The sequence below is a fragment of the Canis lupus genome, chromosome 21, assembly GCF_011100685.1.
Source record: "Canis lupus familiaris isolate Mischka breed German Shepherd chromosome 21, alternate assembly UU_Cfam_GSD_1.0, whole genome shotgun sequence".
NCBI lineage: Eukaryota > Metazoa > Chordata > Mammalia > Carnivora > Canidae > Canis > Canis lupus.
This window is the reverse complement of record NC_049242.1, coordinates 11,507,470-11,530,285: the sequence shown is the minus strand read 5'-3', so window position 1 is coordinate 11,530,285 and position 22,816 is coordinate 11,507,470. Positions and strand designations below refer to the sequence as shown.

General features: G+C 37.3%; 1 protein-coding gene across 1 annotated transcript in view; it reads right to left on the bottom strand.

Moving 5' to 3' along the window:
• Window positions 1–22,816, bottom strand: part of GRM5 (glutamate metabotropic receptor 5) — a 516,157-nt gene that overhangs the window by 58,807 nt on the left and 434,534 nt on the right. The gene's annotated exons all lie outside the window — the stretch shown is intronic.

The window sequence follows — 22,816 nt, the reverse complement described above, 5'->3', positions numbered from 1 at the left end:
GTAGACAGATTTAAAAATTATTTGAAGCAATATAGAGGTGAAATGGATGTGGGGCCACTTGAGACGTCAAGGCATCAAGGATGACCAACATTTGGACCCATCTATGTTGTCCCTGAATCCACTGTGAAGTTAGGATTTTCAGAGAATTGTATGGTTCCAATGTTATAGAAGAGAAGATACTTTAGAAAAAAGATGAATGGATAAAGATGTGGTTTATGTATACAATGGAATATTCCTCAGCCATTAGAAACGACAAATACCCACCATTTGCTTTGACGTGGATGGAACTGGAGGGTATTATGCTGAGTGAAGTAAGTCAATCGGAGAAGGACAAACATTATATGGTCTCATTCATTTGGGGAATATAAATAATAGTGAAAGGGAATAAAGGGGAAAGGAGGAAAAATAAGTGGGAAATATCAGAAAGGGAGACAGAACATGGAAGACTCCTAACTCTGGGAAACGAACTAGGGGTGGTGGAAGGGGAGGTGGGTGGGGGTGGGGGTGACTGGGTGATGGGCACTAAGGTGGGCACTTGACGGGATGAGCACTGGGTGTTATTCTGTCTGTTGGCAAATTGAACACCAATAAAAAAATTTTTATTAGTAAAAAAAAGAAAATAAAAGAAAAAGGGGGGCAGTAAAGGAAAACTGACCCTAAAGGCAAACCATTGGCCTGTGTGGGAAATGCCAACACTCCAAAAATTACTCTCAACTCATGGCTTGCAGGTTTTTATATCACTTCATTACACGTCAGAAAAAAATGGCAAAACTTGGCATCATTTGGGTTATGTACCTTTTTTTCATATTTCTTTAGGAACAGTGGTTCTCAAACTTGGCTACACATTGGAATCACCCAGAGACATTTTTTTAAAATATTGTGGCCTGAGTCTCACTGTCAGAGTTTCTGATCTAATCGGTCTTGTCATCAGAATTTTTAAAAGACACTGCAAGTGCATCTAAGCATGCAGCCACAGTTGAGAACCACTGCTCTAGAAGGGTCACTTCCCTGTGTGGGTATATGTATAAAGTAGCATTTATTACAGAACAGGAACATAAAGAAACCACATTGAGTGAATAGGAAAGGAGTTTAACAATTGAGGACTGGACTTGTGAGGAATGTGGCAGAGACAACTAATTGCCTACAAATATCCATTCTCTCCTTTATACTCAGCAACAGATCTCTAATTTCATTTGGGGCTGGTAAAGGGTGCAGCTACAACACTACATATTCCAGCAACATTTGCAATCAGATTTAGGTTTTAGGTTTTAGCCAGAAAGATGTAAGCAGGGATACTCCTTATAGGAAAATGACTCATTTTTGGAGAATAGCTAAAAAGCTATTGCCCTTCCCGGTTTTCTCCTTCTCTTGCCTGGAATATAAACACGGTGGATAGAGTTCCAGGACAGAAAGTGTGTTTTGAGTTTGGAAGAGAATCCTTATTAACCATGGAACCACTGACTAGCTCTAGACTATGGATATCACATTTGCTTTGTTTAAGCTACTTTTCATCCCTGAAATATACCCTTAAAATAAAGTTTAAGCTACTTTTCATCCCTGAAATATCAAATCAAATCCTAATTGATATGGGTATAAGATTTTCCTATTAAATTACTATATTCCATGGTCAAGGGTAGTGTAGTAAGTGGCTTTGAATGCCAAAGGTTACTTGAAGCTAAGGGAGACAGCAAGTAATGATAGCAAAGAAGCATGTGGTTCTTTTCAAAATATGGCTAAATGCAGCTATGGTAAAAAGGAAAGAAAACATTCTCTGTCCCTTATTTCTGCCTTGCCAGTTCCTTTCTTCAAGATCTTGACTTCAAATAGTACCATTATTATTATTATTATTATTATTATTATTAAATTCATCATGGGTTTAATGGGATTTGTGAGTTAGCCTAGGATTTTCAGCACACTTTACAGAATTGTTTCAATGGGAAAATGCAGTCTTATTTAAAAAGTCTGTGTATTTAGGTGCCTGGGTGGCCCAGTTGGTTAAGCATCTGACTTTAGATTTTGGACTCAGGTCATGATCTCAGGGTCATGAGATGAAGCCCCTATGTTGGGCTCCAAGCTGGGTTTGGAATCTGCTTAAGATTTTCTCTCTCCCTCACTCCCTGCTCCTTTTTCCTTACTTGCTCTCTCTAACAAAACAAAACAAACAAAAAATCCTATGTATTTATTTTTTTTAAGATTTATTTATTCATGAGAGACACAGAAAGAGAGAGGCAGAGACACAGGCAGAGCGAGAAGCAGGCTCCATGTAGGGAACCTGATGTGGGACTCGATCCTGGGTCTCCAGGATCACAACCTGGGCTGAAGGCGGCGCCAAACCACTAAGCCACACGGGCTGTCCTATGTATTTAATATTGAAACAAGATGCTTTTAAGTTAAAAAAATGTGGATGGCCCAGACTAAATATGAGACCTTTATTTCACATAATGTTATTCATTATAAATAAACACATACCTCATTGCTAATGAGTATACCTGTATCCTTATATTTAGGCATCTGTATTCATATATGCAGTTTATATGTTGGAATTCAATCTTTAAAACTTTAGCATACCATACATAACCATAGCATTTAGCTTCATATTTATAGATTTGTTCCTTGAGAGACTATTTTACAATAGGAAAATAGGGATTAATCTATCATTCCTATCTTTATTTTTCCATAACTGTTTATTTAGAACATTGATGTGACAATGAAATTTATTATCTACTGTAGTTAATTCTAACAGGGCCTGTTTCCCCTCCTAGGTCATAAGCTGCTAACATCCACAGTAACTTACTGACATAGGAAACAGGTATGGGGCAGCCCTGGTGGCTCAGAGGTTTAGCACTGCCTTCAGCCCAGGGTGTGATCCTGGAGACCCAGGATAGAGTCCCACATCGGGCTCCCTGCATGGAGCCTGCTTCTCCCTCTGCCTGTGTCTCTGCCTCTCTGTCTCTGTGTCTCTCATGAATAAATAAATAAAATCTTAAAAAAAAAAGAAACATGTATGTGGTGCATGAAGCAGGAATCATTAGCTAAAAAGAATTAACTGAAAAAATGTATAAATATTTACTTTAAGGGCTTTCATTTTACTCCTTCTTTGCTGTTCTGCTAATTCTTAATTGTTTTCATCTAGATGTACTTAGTACCCTAATCCTAAATGTTTTGCATATGACAGCATTCACTACTCTTCTTATATCAAATATATTCTTGAACTCTTCCCATGTAACCCATTAACATCATTTATGAAACTAAAGAAAATCCCATTAGATATATGTGTTGGAAGAAATGTGCATAAGTCGTGGTTCTAATGTGATGTGATTATCTTCACAAATTTACCAGAATTTATAAATTCAAATGTATGTTTTTCATTTAATGTGAACCACCCAGAAGGCTTTATGTTTAGTTCAATGATGCTGCCATTGCACAAAATACTTTTGTAACTATTCTCTTGGAATAGCAAATTGGATTCTGATTAGAGTGTTATAATCACTGAATCTTATAATTGGATAAGTTCTTAGAGATTCCAAAAATGGATATGCATCACAATCACTTGAGGAGGTGTCTACAAAAATACAATTCGAGAGTCCAAAGCAGGAAATTTTGAATCAGTGCATTTTGAATCAGGACAAAGGAATCTTATTGTGAATAAGTAAGCTTAGTGACTGTACAATTGATCCTTGGCTGGCAGCTCAAGCTTAGACTGTCAGACTGACTTCTTATCCAATGGGTGAATGTCTTATGTGATAATTCCCAGGTGTGATCACCCACACTGTGCCTAAGATTTTTCATGAACTATATTGTCTCAAGGCCAAGATTAGTGGTGGGGGAAGACAGATTAGGAAGACAGGAGATCAGGATGGCAAGTAGGAGACTATAGGTGAATAAACTAGTCAGAAGGCTATCACAAGAGGATAGTTCTGGGATGATAGGGCAAAAACTAAGTCATTGTACTAAAGAAAACATTGATCTGGGAAAGACATTTTGGAGTTGGAATTGAAAGAAATTACGAGGTAGAGAGAACTGTCAGGAGAGAGGCTTCTAACCAAGTCGATAGCAGAGCTATTAACTAAGATGAAGGCTGTAGGAAGAAAAGGATCACATTTTATGGGGATGATAATTAGTTCCAATTTGGACATGTTGTGTTTGATTGTCTGATGAGTTACTGAGTAAGTGGAAGCAGAGGTTTAGGAAAGATAGCAGGGTGGAAGTTATAGGTTTAGGTATCATCTATTTACAGGTGGAAATAAGAGATTTGTAAATAAATACAATAAATGAGGAAATGCACAGATACAGATTAGAGTAGAGCCCAGAGGTCTGGCATAACATCAATATTAGGGAAGGGCAGAAGGAAAGTATATGTCACAGATGTTAAGGTAACCAGCCAGAAGGAAAGAAGTGTATCAGAAGCTAAAAAGGGAAGTGATCAGTTGGATAGCTCACCATACCCTCCTCCAACAATATCATTATAGTTTTTTTTTTTTAATCCCTACCTAGAGGGCTGGCACGAAGTTTTGAGCTTCAAATTTGCAGATACCTATCTCTTCTGATGAGATCTCTTTCTCTTATTTATTTCCCCCTTACTACTATTAGATCTATTTCTTTTGAACAATGTGGCTTCCTTCCATTGCTGTATTCCTATCATGGAACATATTCTTCCAAATCTCAGAATAATGCTAATCTTATCATGACATAAATTTAAATACCTCTGCTGTGTGCATTGGTTTACAAATATCTGAATGTCCTGTTATTCTTCCTAGATCTTTCTTTATTTCTTTCTGTGAATTACTGAGCATTTTCTCCATTAATGTTTGTTTTGTAATTCCTGTTTCTTTTTTTTTTTTTTTTTAAGATTTTATTTATTTATTCATGAAAGACAGAGAGAAAGAGAGGCAGAGACACAGGCAGGGAGAGAAGTAGGCTCCATGCAGGGAGACAGATGTGGGACTCAATCCCAGGACAGGATCACACCCTGGTCCTAAGGCAGGGGCTAAACTGCTGAGCCACCCAGGTGTCCCCTAATTCCTGTTTCCTTCTTATTGTTTTATTGTTGTTGTTTGTTTCCTTCTTATTGTAATGATAATTTACTGGAAGTACTCAGTGTACTACTCAAGTACTACATACTGGAAGGGTATATAGACATTAACTAAGAATTTATAGTAGTTTGTAGTTTTAGTATAAATTTACTCAATTTAGTATATGTTCTATTTTAAAGAATCTTGATCATGTCAATGAAGTTCCCTACTAGCAAGCATATTAGAGTTTCACAGAAGATGCACAACATTGTAATTCTTTTTAGAAATGCAGATGATCAGCAGACTAGAAAACCAAGACCTGTTTGATAACATCTATTTAAGTAGTTATCCATTTCTCATTTTCCTCCTTTTTCATGCTTGATCCTTATTGTATTGTTCTCTAGTATAAGTCTATCCTTTCATAACTTGAAGTGATATATTTTGAAAATACAAGAGTTTTTTTTTAAGGGAAAGTGAACTGCAAAAACTATATTATCCATGTTCATTCTGTGATTCCACTAATGTGCTTTCTACACCTTTAATTAGAGAATGGATGGTCCACTGATTTCCTGGACACCTAAAAACAATATGATGCTTAGTAATAATTGGTACTCATGCTTATTGTTTGGGTATTAGTCTTAAAGGATTAATAGTCTTATAGTTAATTATTCCTAGACTATTACATTTTCAAACCCTGTTCCATTTGTCTGTGTAGGCAGAAGGAATGAGGAGTCAAGATCCTGGGATGGGGGCAGCCCGGGTGGCTCAGTGGTTTAGCACTTGCCTTCAGCTCAGGGTGTGATCCTGGAGACCCGGGATCGAGTCCCATGTCAGGCTCCCTGCATGGAGCCTGCTTCTCCCTCTGCCTGTGTCTCTGCCTCTCTCTCAGTGTGCGCCTCTCATGAATAAATAAATAAAATCTTTTTTAAAAAAAATCCTGGGATGGATGTCTGATATTCTATAAGTCAGCTAGACAGGAACTCCTTAACAAGCTTCATATTTTTAGAGGAAGAGAAGTTGCTGAGAATCTCTGAGAATCAGATGCATGTGTCCTCAGCTGTTGGTCAGGCCATTTCAAGTGTGCAAAACTGATATGGGTCTGTTGTAGGACTATCCTTTGACACCTGAGCAATAGATCTGCCCAGAATACAAGGTGTTGACTGGTGACTAACATGCTTGTTTCTAGTCTGTTCCATCCATAGACCATTAGTCTACCTTTACCACTGTGTTTACTTGTCTAGATTTTGATTTCTAGGATGTTGAGCTGAGATACCTGAGGAATGCAGACTCAATTGTTTCTGCATGGTCCATATCCTTGATCCTTTGATATTTTCTCTTCATTTAGCCTGAGCTAAAAAAATTCCCATGGTTCAGAAGAATTGGAAGTGGTGTTTACGTGTGTGTGATATTTAGGTACCTTATTTTTCTTTGTAGCATTTACTATAACATCACCTATTTTGTGTGTAGTGTGTGTGTGAGAAAGAGAGAAAGAGACAGAGAGAGAGAGATTTGAGAGACATTATATTACCGTCTATCCTTCCTTGACTATAACACTCGGATGTTAGGGAATTTATTTCTTTTCCTCACAAATGGATCCCTGGTACTGAGTATTGTGCCTAACTCATATTTACATAGCAATTCACAAATTAATATATTTACCACATAATCAAAGTTTATAATTTTCATCCTGATGGTATGGATCAAATCATTCTCAGCAAACCATTTTTGTTGCCTTTAAGAAGTTCCAAGTTACAGAATTCTTAGTTACCATTATAGATAGATGTCTGAATTCAGTGCATTATACCTGAATTTTTAAGATTCTGGTAACCAGAGAGAGCAAAACTGAGTATGTACCTCCAAAGCTTACTTTTGCCTAGAGGTGACTTGTTTCACATTAGAAATATTCCTGGTACTAACTTGGCAATGAGGAATTTTTATGATTGACTGAATAATCTAACTCTGAGTAATTCACTGGATCCGGGAAGCATAGGTAGAGAAAAGAGAAAGGCAGTAGACAGAATGACAGAAGTCATTCTATAACACCATCTAACTATAAAATTCAGATTTACTCTTCTCAAGAAGGCTGTTAACTGCAACATGTTTTACTTCAGGTCAGAAAAAAAAGTCCTTAGTGGGGAAGGCTTAATGTTGAGTTGATTGATTTTTACAATTTTTACCATTACATTATCATGAAACAAAACATACCATGATGACTCCCTGAAATAAAAATTTAGTTTCTATCCAAAATGTTGATTAAGTTTTATCTGAACCTGCCTCAATAGGAAGCTACCTCATTCCTGCTTATTCAGGAGGAAAAAAAGGGAGGAAACTAACATTTATTGAGTGCCTACTATATGCTAGGTGTTATTCTAGATATTTTAGTAATCTTCATAATAAACAAGATAAGTATTAAATCTGTTTTACAGAGGAATAGTATAAGGTTTAATATGCTAACTTATTGAGGCTGAGATTAAAACCCTGTGGGATTTTTGATTGATTGATTGATGCCATATAAGGAGAGGCAAACTGATCAAGTGCCCCTTTGAAAGTGGTCTTGAGGCTACTTAGTAGGAAAGAGAATCATGAATAATTAACAGTGTTTGCCCATGTGTGAGGAGGGGCCAGTGATAGCATACATATTTGACATTTGTTAGCCTAACAAAAGTCCATACCCCCCTCTGAGAATCTCATCAGTTCAAATGCATCAAGCAATGCCCTCATCCTGGCACATATGTCCTGGGTTGCTGGACCAGTGACACTGATTGTTGCTTTTGTGTCCCTAAAGTTTCCTAGTGTCGAAATTTTCTTGAATGGGCACCAGATACCCACAGGACACAAGAACAAGGATTGATTGTAGGACATTTCTAACATTGCCACACAGGGGACTCAACAGCCATCCATTTATCACTGGATCCAGCCTGTATCATGCCCTTCATGGTTTATTAAATATTTTTGTTTTAGATTCCTTAATAAAATTCCCTCAGAGAGCTGAAAACTCAGGGCTGTAGCTTTTATTTAGTTTTCATTTTTGTTCTTTTTTATTGGTTACATTTTATAGGGGAGTTTGAAATTGTATGCAAAGATTTATTTCATAATTAAAGCATAAAGGATGGTTTAATGGTACTGCAGGGTGCTAAGGGGAAGGATTATCACAGATGCACATTTGTAGGGAACAGCTTTGAAAAATATGACTTCTGGTCATGCTGCAGATGAAGAGCAGAGGAAAAACACTGTGTATGAATTTCAATAGTAAAATGTGTTGACTGGAATACTTTGCTTCATTTTTACTTTTCCCCTAGTCCCCTTCCCTGGCTAACTCTTCCTTACTCTTTCATTCACCAGATCCTCTGAGCATGGCTTTTCTGATCTCCTGAGCCTGAAGGACAGGTTCCTCCTGGATGGTTCGCCTCTAGGCTGGGGCCAATCACAGCACCGGCACAACACTGTTTTGCACATAATAGCACAACCATCATGCTCACAGTGAGTCTGCGTATCAGTCTTACCCGTGGACTGTGAGCAATATGAGAGCAGGAGGCTGTGTCTTTGCTTTTTGTATTGTGCTTGGCATGTAGCAAGGAGTTGAAACAGGCGAATGAATGTGTGATTACATTAAAGAAGAGGAGGGACAACTGAAGAATCAGACAGACACTTCCATTTCAGCTGGCACACAACTATTTCCTGGGATTATGAGACTTTCCCTCTATTTGTGTTTCAATTTTTTCTACACATGAAACAGAAATAATACAGAATTCCATTCCCTTCTCTTCCTTATAATGAGAGCTTTGATATAGAGAAACCCTTGTTGAAGAATTTGCATATGAGAAGGTAAAGACATTGCCTGAAAAGCCTGGGTGAAGCAATTTCTTAGGACTGAGTCTATACAATGCTTAAAAAACTATTTTTGTGTTTTACTATAATAAAACATTACAGTCATCACTTTAAAGCCAATAGACTCCAAAAAAGTGTTACGTAGATATTTTCAGCTCCGGTGAGCATTTTACAATTACTTTATATATCTTTCCATTAAAATTATGGCTTTCCAGGACCTTCTTCTGGTTCTAGTCAGACTCTTAGATTTTCTTTTTCTTTCTTTCTTTCTTTCTTCTTTCTTTCTTTCTTTCTTTCTTTCTTTCTTTCTTTCTTTCTTCTTTCTTTCTTTCTTTCTTTCTTTCTTTCTTTCTTTCTTCTTTTTCTTTCTTCTTTCTTTTTTTTTTTTTCAAATAGTCTGTATACTAAAAGGAGTTTTCCTCCTGTGTGGCTGGTCTTCCATCAGAATGTTCAGAGGCTTTCTGATTTTCTGACTCTGAGTTCTTGCAGGCCCCACAGTATTCTTTCTGTGTTCCCACAGACTATGTCACATGGTCTTGATTTTTTTTTTTTTTTTTGTCTTGGAGACATAAGAAGAATATTCTGAGGCCTGGCCTGGGTTTATATTTCCTTACCTAAGGGGGATTACAAAATCGCATGTATATTCTGCTGTGGATTTTACCTCTCATTTCTCTTTCCAAGCCTACTGATTCCTGATTTTTAACTGTCATAATATTTAGTATTTCTTAATTCAGCCACTGGTATATATTTCATTAACTAAAATGCTCATATTTACTATTACAAGGAAATATAGGAACAAACCTCACCCATACATAAGTGGGTAGGGGGCAAGATTAATGCCTCGTCCTACCATTAAAGAGATTAAAAATGTTCCCATCATACAACTAGAGTATGCCACTCATTTCTCAATTGAACACACAGTAGAAAGCACTCACTCCATTCAAAGCACTTGGCCCACACCATGATGACATAAAGACAATAATTTATTCACTTAAAATGGTGTCTTGGGCAAGTACTCAGGCTCTTTGATTCTACTTTTCTAGGCACTTATATCTTCTTTAATACCTCACTCTAGGTAGGCACCATTACTTCATGTATTTTTAATGAAGAGAACTGAGGTAAGATTGGAAGTGGAGAACATGTGAAGTGAAAGGAACCACAAGAGAAAAAGAACAGATATGGAAAACAGAAGAAATGTAAAGAAAAGGGTGAAATGCAGAAGTCAGATGTGCAGAGGCCTATCTATACAGTGTCATAAGGGAGTATTTTTTTTTAAAGATTTTATTTATTTATTCATGAGAATACACAGAGAGGAGAGAGAGAGAGAGACACAGGGACACAGGCAGAGGGAGAAGCAGGCTCCATGCAGAGAGCCTGACGTGGGACTCGATCCCGGGTCTCCAGGATCACGCCTTGGGCTGTAGGCAGTGGTAAACCGCTAAGCCACCCGGGCTGCCCTCATGAGAGAGTTATAATTTTTTTGGCAATTACTACTGAGAGTTCAAATAGGAAGTCAGTAAAAGCTTTAGGAAGAGAGATAATAATACCTTCCTTCCTACATTGCAAGGATTAGACTGAGGACCATATAATATAATGTGTGACTTGAAGAGTGGCATGATAATTATGATGAGAAAAGGAGGAAAAAGAGAACTCTATGCATAAAATAGTAGTGACTCAATATCTGCTAAATTGCCTGTGTGTTTTATTAGATTGTACTCTGCTCTACTGGGGAAAAGCCAGGCCTATTTCATCTTTCTCGCCTGTTTATATAAATACAGCCTCAAGTAAATGGTATTATATTGTCTTAAATTGTTTGTAAGTACAAGGCAGCACATATGCTCTCTGAATTTTTCACTTGACTTAATGTGATTTTTAGGAGGTGGCAAGTAGGAGACATTTATCTGCTTCATATTGCTCATATAATATACCACTGTTTTATAAAAATTTTCCAAGTGCGTTAGATAATGTAGTGGTAGGCACTGTGTTATAATGTTTTATGTTATTGGGGGAAAATGTGATAATTTATTTTGAGTAGGCTATATTTATCAAAAGCTAAAATCAATGAAACCACATTATTTTCTTCAGTCTGGTTATATCAAAGTGGTTTTTGACCATGGTGACATTGTTTTTAGCCAGACCACAAATTTATCATTGTGAAGAAGAATACAGTGCACATTTTTCATTGCATGGTTTCTGGCAAGATGAAAACTGGCTTATGTTCTCTTTGAGACTTGTTTTGAGAAGTTCCATTGAGAGAGGACCTTTTTGCAATTTTATTTTTCTTGGCACAAATGGTGTTACATTTATAAATATATCATCTTCTTGACTTATCTGGTGGGATAAACAAATTTATCAGTTAATGAAAATTGAGAATTTGGAAGAGTAAGAAGGCAATTTTATAATTTTTGGATGTATGAGCACCAGAATTTCATTAAAAAAAAAAAACATTGTTCTTTTCAGCATTAACTAAAACAGCTTCATCAAGCTCATTATTTGAAAAAGACCACTGTACAAAATTTTTCATTGCATTTTAGATATCCTTTCAGAAGGAATCCAGTGATTCATGCTTATTTCCATATTGTCTACAGCATCGTATCAAGGAAAAAGCAAGAGTTTTACACAAGAGCTTTTATAGTGAGGCTTGAACCTTATTTCTTTTACTTACTGTGTGACCACAAACACAGATATTTTACATTTTTAATCTCAGTTTTCTGCAAATGAAGATAATGATTCCAATATTTTTGGAGGATAAGGAGGGTTACTTAGCAGAATGCAAAGTTCCTATTACCCAACAGGCACTCAATACTTGGGGATTTGTTTCCTTCTATCCTGTAATTTATTTCTTCAACAAATATTTATTGAGTATCTATTATGTTCCAGGACCTTAATATTCAAAAGCGAACAAAACATGCAAGAAAAAAAATCCCCTACTCTACCTTATATTCCAACTAGGGATATTGACATTATGCATATAATCAGTAAAAATAAATTAATACATAAACAACATAATAGAATGAAAGGTTAGATATGAAATGGAGAAGAAAGGAAGGACAATTGGTAGTATTAAACAAGTTGCTCAGGGTAGACATTGAGCAAGGACTTGGAAGAAGGAAGGATAACAGTATGGGTGTCTGGGGTGGAGCATTCCTGGCAAACAGCTAAGGCAATGACCCGAGGATAAAAGCCTTCTCAGTGTTTTAATGGAACTAAAAAAGGACCAATGTGTTAGAGGGAGGGGAAGATGAAGTGAAGGGGAAAGTATCCTGAGACAAAACAAAGGACCAGATTTTATAGAACATGAATTTGTAAGGACTTTGACTTTGAATGAGATCAGAAACCATGGGAGGTTCTTAGACAATGCAGCAACGTGATCTGGCTTACAGAAAGGTGTTTCTGCCTGGGGTATTAAGTGGTTATAGGTAGGGGTAAGGGTACAATCAGGAAGACTACTAAGGTTATTTCAGTAGTAAAGGCAATTAATGATGATTTTACAGTGGAGGTAGGGAAGAGTGGTAGGATTCTGTTTGAAGAGTCAGTGGGATTTCCTGGTCAATTGATTAAAGGATATGAGAGGAATCAAAGGATGATTCCAAAGTTATTGATTTGAGCTACTGAAAGAATGGATTTGCCACCATGTGAAATATAGAATGCTTGGGGATCAGGAAGATAAAGACCTGGTTTGCATCTTTGGAAATGTAGAATTTGAGATATCTTTTAGATATCCAAGTAAATATGTCAGGTAGGCAGTTGAATATTCAAGTTTGGAGATTAGATGACAAGTCTGGGCTATAGATTCAAATTTAGAAATGTCTTCAATTCATAACTGAGAATAATACCATGAGACTGGGTAAGATCACCAGTGAAGCAAATGTAGATAGAAAAGACTAAGCCCTGGGATACTCCAAAACTTTAGCCTCAGTTTTATTTAAAACATACAGCTGAATATAAATGTAAAAATACTGAGGGAAATAGATGCTAGATCCCTTTGGGGAGATTAAAAAATATTTTCTTCCCTCTTGTGACTGAGAAAAATAGCAGAAGTAGATAATAATGCCTTCAATGAAATCAGAAAACTTTTGATTACAGAGAGTGATTTTAAAAAAGGAGGGGAGGGCACTTGGAGAGTTTGGTTGGTTGAGCATCCGCTCATGATCTTGGCTCACGTCTTGGTTTCAGGTTCCTGAACTCAAGCCCCAAATGCCTTTTAGTCTTGTTATAGTTCATGACTACTTTTCTGGGGTTTCCAGATCACCATTAACCTGTTAACCTGTCTAACCATTCATTTAGAATCGAAAGAGAATCTGAGTAACCTTAAAAGAAATGCTCACATACAAATTCATTGCCTATTCTGCACCATTCACTGGGCTAGTCATTGATTTAAAGGATCATACTTTCAAATGTGGAAGACATCAACAGAGAAAAGTTAGAACTTCTAGATTTTCTCATTCATTCATCTTCAATTAATCAATCAATCTCTATATTCATTTCTCATCACTATATATTTTTAAAATTTTATTAACACTAGACTGAAATATAATTGAATTGTTAACAGGTACTAAACTACTTGTACACTATTTAATCTCTCCAATAACTCTTTGAACTAATTACTACCATTACCTTAATTTTATGTGAGAAGTTGAAGCTCAGAGAAGGAAATTTATTTATAAAGTCACACAGTGAATCACTGGCAGGGTATAGATTTGAACATGGATATGTCTGACCCCAGAGCCTTTTGATTTAAACCATTATGCTATTGTAAGATAATAAAGATGACGTATTGCAGATATGTTGTGCACACAGCCAAAACTCTCACCTGCATTTTTTAAAACTACGTTTGTCATAAATTCACCTTCCTTAGATTGTATTGGTGTTTATGTAGCAAACTTAAGGAAAATCTAGAAAGTGCTTAGGGCCCTCGGAACTCCATTGTTAAATGAAGTCTCTTTTACACTTGATCACTATTATGATGTTTGATCTTTAGAAAAGGATCGTCCCCATCATATCGGCTTTGTCAGAAAAGTAAATGTAAAATAGTGCTTCACTTGCTCTTGAATAGCTTTGCGATATTGGAAAAATATTTTCAGGCACATAACCTTCCTTACATATGACATGTTGTAACATTCCTCAGTGCTTTCTTTCTGCTCGCAAATTCCTTTTCCTTTTACCTGGTTAACTTCATTTCACATTCACTGATTCCATTTCCTTCCAGAAGGTACCACCAAACTGCCAAGACCTGGTTGATTTTCTCTTCTCAATGTTTCTATAGTAATCACTACTTTCTCTCATCCTAACACTCTCCTTCCTCCTTTGTTCCTTTCCTTTGTTTATTTGTTCATTCTCGTATTTCCTCTTCCTCTTTTAGTCTTTCAGTTGACAAACATTAAATCAATTTTTACTATATGCTGGGTGTATTTAATATATTATATTGAAATTGCCTTTTTTTTAGTATGTCTGTCTGCCCTGGCACTGGAATCCTTGAGGGTAGGGACTATGTCTCCATGATCACTGTGTGTCCAATACCTAGTGCTATGTTTGCACCTAGTTAGAATATTTGCTCATGAGTACCATCCAGTGTGCCACCAGTGAACCTGGCATATGGTTCATTTGTAGTATATATCATAGGTTATAGTATTTTTTGACATTTTATTCATTTATTTTTGTGTGTGTGTGAGAGAGAGAGAGAGGACGTGAGTGGGGTGAGGGGCAGAGAGAGAAGCAGAAACCCTACTGAGCAGGGAGCCCCATGTGGGGCTCCATCCTGGGACTCTGGGATCATGACCAGATGCTTAACTTACTGAGCCACACAGGTGCCCTATCATAGGTTATACTCTTAATGTAATTCCTGCTTTAAGTCAGCCCTCTTCTGTTATGGACCTTTGATTCTATATAAATGGAAAGTCAGACACCTTCCATTTACATCTCTATCTATAGAACTTAGCACAGAGTTGACAACAGTGTAGAAACTGGATAAAAGAACTTTTGCTGAATGAGTAATAGAATAACCAGCTGGTATAACATATGCTCCTATTCAAATTATTACCTAACCTAGAAGCCAAGAAATTAGAGGTCACCATAATGAAAACCTGTTCTGTTTTTAATATTAACAAGAAGTATTTAATATAATCATAGTGATAAAAATAAACATTTCTCAACTAAAATCACAACAGATCTCCCCTAAAGAATCAGAAACAAATAATATTAAATAAGTGGGAAATATCAGAAAGGGAGACAGAACATGGAAGACTCCTAACTCTGGGAAATGAACTAGGGGAGGTGGAAGGGGAGGAGGGCGGGGGGTGGGGGTGACTGGGTGGCGGGCACTGAGATGGGCACTTGACGGGATGAGCACTGGGTGTTATTCTGTATGTTGGCAAATTGAACACCAATAAAAATAAATTTATTATTAAAAAACAAAAATAAAAAAATATTTAATACGTGGCAAGGATTTTTTTACCCCTTTCCTCATCCAAGTTGAATTGTAGTAAATAGGCAGCACATTTTAAGGACAATTGAAATGAAAATATCAGAGCAATTTGGAGATAATTAACATGTGACCAGCTTGAACGCTGAATTTTTTTCCTTTCCATGACTTCTGGATAATATGAAACAACAGAATGTGAATGGTGGAAAAAGGAAGGCGGGTAGCATAAAGCAGCGAAATCATAGTACTTGGGCTTGTTTTCCACTGGTTTTGTCAATTAATCCCTAGTTTGAACAGTTTACAGAATCTTCCTGGGTCTTAATTAATTCAATTATAAAATAGTAATATCTACCTCATAGGACCCAAAAAGCTAATGCTTAAGATAGTTACAATGATTGGTAATGAAAATCAATCCTCCCTATGTTTTTTAAATCTACTTATTTATTAAAAGGCAAAAAAAAAAAAAGTCCCAAGAAAAGTGGGACAAACTGAGGAATACAAAGTAATTACCTGTAAGAAAAGAGTATCTGAAATGCTAGAGTTATAAAACTTGTGCGTGGTTAGTACCCTTGGAGCTCATCCTCCAATCCCTCCCAGGTTCCCACCAGCTCCCTTTTGTTAGACTCTCTTTTCTTTTTCTCTCTTAATGAAGATACAAAGATTTCAACTTCCAAAGCAATTAGGTAACTGGGGGAACCGAAGGAACTTCCTAGAGAATGTTCCTACTGACATTAAAATGTTGATAGCAAGCACCCTGCCTTCCTTCTATTTTACAGCTCTGCATTTAAAATAAATAAGATACATTTATAAAGTGAAAAGCAGGAAATCATTCTAACTTCCTGTCATAAAGCTTCTCATTGAGTTACTTTTTGGAAAGTCATTTTGTTTTTGCTTTTTCCTTTTCAGTTGGGTTTGTTTGAAGGTTGCCAGAGCTGGCAAGCCCACCTGAAAGGGTTTCCGTGGCTTTGGCTTTAGACAGAGGAACCACGGATCTGCTACTTTTAACCCATCCCAAATTCTTTGAGAGAAACAAATTAAAGATTCCTTCTAGGACAGTTTTTGCATTTATCTGGTGGGGAATGGTGTGTGATGAAAAAGTTGCCTTGGCAGAAGCTTTCAGGGAATTCTTTGAGTGTTGAGCTCTAAATTGTTGCTTTCCACTATTTTTTCCTCTTTCCTTTTTCAAACCAGATTAGATTGTGGTTGCATTGTTCTGTTTGGGAAACAGTTACCTTCTCCTTTCGATTTCAATTCCTAATCAGTTTGCTCCTTTGCTCTTTATTCCCACCACATCATCATAGTCCAAACCACAAATAGATTCACATTGTGATTTGCAAAATTTCATTATTGTGGTTTTCTTTTATCCTCCTTTTAACTTCTCTGTTTTAATCTTTAATTTAAAATGTTATTGTTTAGTATTCAACATTTAAATAGTCCAAAGAATATGAAATATTTTTAAGTTATAAAGATTGTAAACATGCAGGGAATTATAGAATGAACATAAAAAAATCCAGGTTTTTAAAAAAGATTTTATTTATTTATTCATGAGAGACACAGAGAGAGGCAGAGACATAGGCAGAGGGAGAAGCAGGATCCTTAGAAGGAGCCTGATGCAGGACTCCATCCCAGGAGCCCAGGATCATGTCCTGAGCTGAAGGCAGACCCTCAACCACTGAGCCACTCAGGTGTCCCTAAAAAATCCAGATTTAACAAATGGTGATATTTTGTCATAATTGTTTCAAACTACACATACACAGCTTAGAGACAAAATTGAAACCTCTTTTGTAACTCCCATCTGACTCCCTTCCTTCTCTCTCTCTAGATGAAACTAGTATTCTGAAATTAGTATCCTTCCTGTTCATGTTTTTAAATAATATTCACTCTTTACATTGCAACTATTTGAATAATATTTATAAAGCAGTCCACCATGTTTGCATTAACTTTTTTATTCATTTCTTGGACATTCCTGGAGATGATAATTGCCTTGTTCAAAACTATTCTTTCTACTCAAATGTAAACATCGTAAGGGCAGAGAATTTTCTGTTTTAGTTATGGAAATATTTTTAGCTCTTAGAACATTGCCTGAGGCAGAGGAATTGCTAGGTATATATTTGTTGAACAAATTACTAAGTAATTCAATAACGATTTTTAATTTCCCTTAGAAGAAACTTAAAAAAAAAAAAGAAGAAACTTCAAAATATTTACCATGGCTTACAAAGCCCTTATAGAGATGGCCTCTGCCTCGCTTGCCTGTCTCATTCCCTCCACTCCAAACTCTCTGTTCCTTCTCAGTGGCTGTAGTCTAAGTCCCAAACACTCCTCTCCCATTTTAGTTTGGCCAACTACCACCTTTCCTTCCATTCTTGGATATCTGCTAGTCATCAAAGAGACAAACTTAAAACTCCTCTAACTTGCTTCCACTGATATAGGATCCTATGCTCTTGGGTGCTCTCTGTTATTAACACTCGATATCTTATTCTCTGTTAATATTTAGGATGATCATCTCTTTGAAGTAGGGATCCCATTTATCCTATTCATTGTTAACATAGATATCTGAAAGGTGTTTGACAAAAAATAACTACTTGCTGTCTCAATGAAAATAAGTTGGGTTAGGGACATTGTGTTCTGCCCTCATCCTCCATTTTTTCCTTCTTCTTTCTGATTTTCATCCAGATTCTCTTTCTCTCTCTTCCTAATTCCTGGTTCCAGGTTCCTGCCAATTTATGATAGCTAATAAGAATATGGCTAGCTTAAAATTTACTTTAATGGCCCTACTGATGAAATATAATCACAGGACGTCTGGGTGGCTCAGCAGTTGAGCATCTGCCTTTGGCTCAAGGTGTGATCCCGGTGTCCCAGGATTGAGTCCCACCCACATCGAGCTCCCTGCATGGAGCCTGCTTCTCCCTCTGCCTATGTCTCTTCCTCTCTCTCTCTCTCATGAATAAATAAATAAAATATTTTAAAAAAGAAATATATTCTCATAGCATAATTCAATATTATATGCATATGTTTACACACTTATATATGTATGCATGTGTGTGTATGAAAAAGTCATCCACAATCCCAGCACTCACAAACATCGTTTCCTAACAGTGAGTAATCTTCATTTCAGCCATCCATCATTTGAATATATACAAATATATGGATAAATATGTAGATAGACATTAATGCCAGTTGACTGCCACCTCCACTTGTTTTTCTTTTCTTTTTTTTTTAAGATTTTATTTATTTATTCATGAGAGACATACAGAGAGAGGGAGGCAGAGAGACACAGGCAGAGGGAGAAGCAGGCTCCATGCAGGAAGCCCGATGTGGGACTTGATCCCAGGTCTCCAGGATCATGCCCTGGGCTGAAGGTGGCACTAAACCACTGAGCCACCCAGGCTGCCCCTCCACTTGTTTTTCTAAACAGTTTTCAATTGTTAGTAGGCTCAGATCTCCTAATCATGCTACCAGTCTTATAGAACTGTGTTGGGATTAGATACATTAACATTTGTAAGATGCTTCAAACAGTTCCTGACACACAGAAAGCATAATGTATATGGTAGTTGCTATCTATTATCACAATGAGGGCACTGGCCCAGTGGTGACCTGAGCTGTCATGTTATAGGCTGAAGTAGTGTAACTATAAGCCAGTTGGGTAGAAGGAAGACTTAAAATATTCCCTGGAGCTAGCCCCAAGCATCTCTGTGGTGGTTTTGGAAGAGCTGAAGCCATCAGAGCAGTCTTCTGTCTAGAGAGCAGCCCCAAGTGATCTATTTGAATCAGAGTCGGTGAGAGGTTTGTAAACAGCTATAGGCTCCTTGGAAAAATGCCATTGATCTCAATTAAAGGTTAAACTTCACATAATATCAACGCAGAGACCTTTCCAAGTTTGGCATTTATTCCCCCCTTCTTCTTCTCCCCTACTCCCACGTATACACACACTCACATGTATGCATGTAACCAGAGGAAAAGCATTTCATTTTTCTGCTTGAAAGCCTCCACTGGCCCTATACTGTCCATTGGATAAAGTCCAAACTCCTTAGTTAAACCCTGTCTTCACAGGATGGCCCTAATATGTACTTTTGTCTTCATTTGTTACCCTCCCTATAATTTTCCTGCAGGTTGACATACATTCACTGAGTGCCTACTCTGTGCCGGGCATCACGTTAGAATCTGGGAATGAAAATATGATTGAGATATAGTTATGTCCTTGAGAAACTGATGATTCAGTACAAGAGGCAGATAAAGATAAAGGCCATTAAAATCCAATTTGAAAACTGATGTAAAGAGGGAAGTACACCAAAAAAGATTTCATAGAGAAGGTGACATCTGAACAGAGTAAGGAAGGATGAGTAGGAGTTACTCAAGTAAAGAGGAGTAAGTGCCTTCTTAGCAGAGAAGATAACACATATATGGACATGGAGGAACAAAATGTCATTGTGTCAGATAAGTATTATAAACAGCCTTTGGTGCTAGAAGGTAAAATGAGAGTTATAAAAATGGTAGTGACTGAGACTATACGATAAGAGGGCGAGAATGAGAGGGAATTCTGTATGCCATGTTGAAAAACTTGGAGTACATACAGTAGAGATACAAAAACAATGATAAATGCTGGGCAATGAAGTAAAATAGACAAATACGTATTTTGGGTACATTATCCAGCAGCAAGATGAAAAGTGGCATACATTTGATAGTAAGGAAATACACTGGGAAATTACAATGCTCGAATTACAATTGCAATGCTCGAATGTGAGATGATGAGAACCTAGTCAAGGGAAGAGTTGTACAAATGGACAGGAAAGGAGGGAATAAGGATATTTAGTGATTCAAATATCCCAGCTTGATAAGTGACTGGATATGGGTGGCCAGGCATAGAGAAGAGTCTAAGATGGCGGACTTCATTTTGATTAGGGCATCTAGGAGAATGGTGGTATCATTCAAAGCCTTGATGTTGCATACTCTTTCTAATATGAACTTCTTCAATTTTTAAAAAGTGAGCTGAAGATTGCACCTCAAGATGAAACTTTCTCAATTTCTCCATGTTAAGCATGCTCTTCTTCATTCTTCCATAATACTTTGTTCATTCCTTATCTACCTGCAGCACTTTAGTACACTGTGTTGTTTACTTTTTATCTCACTAGATTATAAGTTTCTTGAAAACTTTGACTGTATTTGTATTTACAGTTCCCATTACATTTTCTGGCTCAAATTAAGGGGCTTGTTAAATTAATTATTTCATATTTCATTTGTTAAATTAATTAAAGACATGTCAAACTGATCTTGTCTTTTTTTTTTTAAAGATTTTATTTATTTTTCTATGAGAGACAGAGAGAGAGAGGCAGAGACACAGGCAGAGGGAGAAGCAGGCTCCAGGTAGGGAGCCTGACATGGGACTCGATCCTGGATCTCCAGGATTAGGCCCTGGGCTGAAGGCTGCAGTGGTAAACCGCTGAGCCACCCAGGCTGCCCAAACTGATCTGTCTAAAACCAAACTATTGATCTTTGTCAAAGAATGCATTTATTTTTCAGTCTTCAAGGGAGAAAATTTGGTACCCTTAATATCCACTGCAGCCAATTCACCAGTATGCCCTGGTGATTCTACTTCAAAAGTATATCTCAAATCTTTCAATGCACTGTTTAGTCCAAGACACTAAGTATTCTTACCTGCAGTAGCAACCTGTAGTAACCACCCAACCTGTGGCCCTCTTCCACTTTCCATTCCTTTCCAAATTATAGTCCTGTATAGCTACCAGAATTGTATTTTTGAAAATATACATATAATCATGTTGTGGTTTTTTTCCTACTATACTCCCTGCAATGGTTTCTCATTATACTTCATACCAAACACTCATCACTCATCCTGAACATGTTCTATAAGGATATATATATATACACAGACCTTATGTATGCCTCAGCCAGAATGCCCTTCTCACTATTCTTAGCTAGCTATTTCTATTTATCATTTAGGCCCCAACTATTTTTCACTTCTTCAAAGAGAACTTTTATAACTACAAATTTAAATTATGTTTTCCTTAATATTTTCATTTTTAAAATTCTTGTTCTTTTACTTCATATTAAACATAATGTGTGTGTGTGTGTGTGTCTGTGTGTGTGTGTGTGTGTGTGTGTGCTGTGTAGCTCATCCATTCAACTAAGTTTATTGAAGACATTATGTTCAGCACTGAGTTAGCCCTGGAGATATCAGGATGTATGGGTATCAGAAAGCTCATTGTTTGATGGTGAAAACAGGTCTCAAATGCTATCAGAAGGCACTTAGATGCTTTTTCTCTTTTTTTAAAAGAATTTTCCTTTAGTCACTTGAGAGAGAGCAACAGAGAGAGCACAAACAGGGGGAGAGGCAGAGGGAGAGGGAGAAGCAGTTTCCCTGCTGAGTAGGGAGCACTATGTGGGGCTCCATCGCGGGACCCCAGGATCATCACCTGAGCTGAGAGCAGATGCTTAACCATCTGAGCCACCCACATGCCCCAGCATTTGGATGTTTTCTTAATCTTTTTAAGAAAAGGGAAGTCTTCTCTATAAATACCAATCACAGAAGCAAAGTCTTAATGTGAGCTGGTCTCAAAAGGTCCAGGATCACAGGAGTTTTAGAACCAGGCTTTCGGAATTGTTAATACAACTACCATGGCTAATCTCTCATCCTGTGAGGGATAGAGTCTAACACTGATGATTTTATGATCTTTTAGCCTCTAGGAGTTTTATACTAGATCTATGTTCATTGTAAAACCATATCCCACATGGTGGGCCTTCTGCCTAGACTGTTTTTTCTCTTACTCTTCTTGAAAATGTAGTCTTCTAGGTTCTTTCCTCATATCCCATGTCCACAAATCTCCTCTTTAATATATTGTACTAATATTTTTACCTTTTTGCCTCCCTTATTAACTTCTTTTCCTTAAAGATTGATTTATTTATTTTAGGGGGGGTGGGGAAGAATGAGAGAATACTCAAGTAGACTTCTAGCTGAGTGTGGAGCCCACCTCAGGGTCCCATCCCAGGTCCCTGAAATCACAACCTGAGCCAAAATCAAATGATTTTGATTCTACTCAACCAGTTAAGCAGCTGACTAAGCCACTCAAGCGCCCCCTTATTCTTTAAGATAAATGTTGTATCTTTATTTTTATATCTTTATTTCAATGGTAGGCAATAAGGCATGTAATAAATGTTTACTGAATAAACTGGAAGGAAAGATGAAAGGTATTATATTCTGTGTGTGTGTGTTTTTTTTTAAGATTTTATTTATTTGTTCATGATAGACAGAGAGAGAGAGAGAGGCAGAGACACAGGCAGAGGGAGAAGCAGGCTCCATGCAGGGAGCCCGACGTGGGACTCGATCCCAGGTCTCCAGGATCAGGCCCCGGACTGAAGGCGGCGCTAAACCGCTGAGCCACCAGGGCTACCCTATTCTGTGTTTTTTAAAAAGATTTTATTTATTTATTTATGACAGACACACACACACACACACACAGAGAGAGAGAGAGAGAGAGGCAGAGACACAGGCAGAGGGAGAAGCAGGCTCCAGCAGGGAACCCCACAGGGGACTTGATCCCCA